Genomic DNA, 2,989 nt, shown 5'->3' with positions numbered 1-2,989 from the left:
GACATACGGCGTTGAGCTTTGGGGCTCCACTAAACCTTCGAATTCCTCTCGTATCCAATCCTTACAATCCAAAATCCTTTGTAAAATCCTAAATGCTCCCTACTTTGTCACAAATAAAATCATCCACAAAGACTTTAATGTTACATTTGAAACCGATCTAGCCCAAACCAGATATCAATCCTTCCATTATTAACTCCCTAACCACTCGAACCCATTAGTTTCTAATCTTGCTTCCTCTTTTATTCCGGACAATCCTCCAAGGCGTCTAAAAAGAAGATGGCCTCGAGACCTTATATTGTAAAAATGCTTTTAGGGTGCTACCAATGTGTACTATACCATTATGATTTCCTCAAATTTACTTGATGTATTTATGTACAGTTGTAAATATCAATAAATAAATTTAAACAAAATTAAAATCAAAATTAAAATATTAAAAAAAAATGATTGGAAAACATTTCTATCAATCAAAAATAACTGTTAATGGTAGGAAGGAAAAATAAAAAATATTTAAGTTAATTATTTTCTACTTTAGGCTGGGACTCTTAGCATTTACACTCAGTTATGTGGTTAATTCAGTTCTTTCTCCATGGATCTCCCACTGGATTACAATCTTAGCTAATAATCTAGCTGTAACTTCTTGGTAAGTTCTATGTTTTTATGTGGGTACATCCAATTTTCTGGTAGAATTACCTAAAAATACTTTGAATTAATAAATCTGCCATAGAGTGATTAATAAAATTCATAATTTTATTGATTTAGAAAAAAAAATAAAATGAAAAAAATATCTGCCATATAGACTTAATTAGTCATTTATACTAAACATATCAATTAAACATAAACTATTTTCTAAGCTTCCGTGAGCCAGGTCATTTCTAGAAATTACTTTTTTTCTGTTAATCAGGTGTAGAATTCACTAGATACACTGATGGTAGGAACAGAGTCTCTTGTATTTACATATATAAATATATTATACCTATTCTGAAACTTTTTCTCGGATTTCATTAACATAGATATGGCGGGACTATTAACTCCATGATACTCGGTTCCTACCTACGCTAGTATGAGCCTTCTCACAAATTTCTAAGGATAAGATGAAACGAGAACTTTATTACTATCCACTGCCTCTATTCTAATGTAGTCTTAAGTTAAGACATCTTTCCCGACTTTCATAACTTACCTTCATTATGAAGAGATGTATCTGGTGTTGGTATCTAATTTGGCTCTCTCAACACGTGATAGGATTAGTGTGTTGTGCAACCGCAGGGAGCCGTGTCGAAGGTATAGAGATCGTCGTATTCTGAATTATGGCGCGGTCTAAGATTTCTCTAGTTATAAAGTTAATTGGATCTGGAAATTCTAAATTTATTTAAACATATAAATTGAAATTTATAGTATATAATTAATAAGTATGACTTACAGTATATGACTAAGTCCATCTGATCAACTGAAAAATATCCAAACTTTTTGTGGGAAAAAAATGACGTGAGAGAAAGCTTTAACATTTTGAAAACTTTTAACACCAGTGAAGAATTTAAAAATATTTATCTGCTTAATCTACTTCGTTAAAAAAAACAAAAAAAAAACAGAAATATGAAAAACAAATTGCAGCAAATAGTAGCCACACAAATATAAATAAATAGAATAACAATACAGATAGTCGCATTATTTTTTTATTTTACGGTACAAAACATCGTGGTCATCAATATGAATCTCTTATTAAGGTTATCAAATCCCTAAAATGCAAGAAAATATTTAGAATAACAAGTAAAGTGTTTTTCATTCTCATTTCTTTCTAACATCTTCAAGAAATTCGATGAAAAAAAACAAACAATAAATGGAAATATTGCTTCGTTTTGATTATTTATTACTTGAGTTAGGATTTTGGTGAAATAACATCTTTTCTTCTCGACCTTCAAATTCCGCAAAACCTCGACCGAAAGTCAAAGCATTTGAAGCAAACAGACATTCAAATAACACTAATTTTACATTGCACAAAATTGCAAGTTTTACTTTAGGGCAAAATTTCTATTTTTGTTGCATACAATGTAATGCTTTGACTAAATTTCTCATAATAAACATATATAATTATATGTATGCATGCCAATATTTATTCATTTTATTACTTATCTATCAATATATATATATATATGCAAAAGAGAATGGTCGAATCTTTGTCCGCAATAAACTTTTGAATTACTGGATCGATTTACGTGCTGTTTATAAAAATGTTCTCTTTCGCCATGGGAAGATTTAAAGATAATGAAATCCACGAATTCTCGACTAGAAGAAAAGTTATGAACAAAATTAAGAGTTTTTTATTTGTAGCTCAGAAATAATACGTTTTTATAGTTATGGTACACCAATCGATTTGTCTCGTTTTTAGGAAACAAGAAAGAAGAAACAAAAAATCACTTATATCTTTAAGCTATTTTATATTCACGAAAAATTATAAGAACATTATATAGCTCGGGGTAAAGTAGGTAATTTTTTTTTTTAATATGTATGTATTTTGAAATCATACACGAGCATTTCAGCATCCTTCATATCCAATGAGATGGTTTAAACCGTGGTTTAACCTAATCTGATACCTAATAATTTCATCTTACTAAAATTAAATTACTTGTCAATCACATACTACTAACACACTTTTTTCATGAAATAATGTCGAAAAAGGACGTTCTCCGCTTTAATTAGTAATCATTAGAGACAAGAAACTACAATTAAGTCCAAACTATATACTTTTTTAAAAGGTGCAAACTTATTTATTATCTAATAGTCGTTCGTTAGTTGAAAACTTACTCACCAAAAATGTACTTATTTAAATTAAAATCAACTACATCTGGACAAAACGACTAACCTGGAATCCTCACACAAGACTGAAAAGACAGAAAACTGCACGTCGATTTCGACTATTACAGCACTTACTAGACAAACGGTCCAAACTTCCAATTCATTACAAAAGACTGATTTACATAACAATTATAAGGCC

The sequence above is a fragment of the Halyomorpha halys genome, unplaced genomic scaffold, assembly GCF_000696795.3.
Source record: "Halyomorpha halys isolate HHAL.00 unplaced genomic scaffold, Hhal_1.1 Scaffold41.1, whole genome shotgun sequence".
NCBI lineage: Eukaryota > Metazoa > Arthropoda > Insecta > Hemiptera > Pentatomidae > Halyomorpha > Halyomorpha halys.
This window is presented reverse-complemented; position numbering follows the sequence as displayed.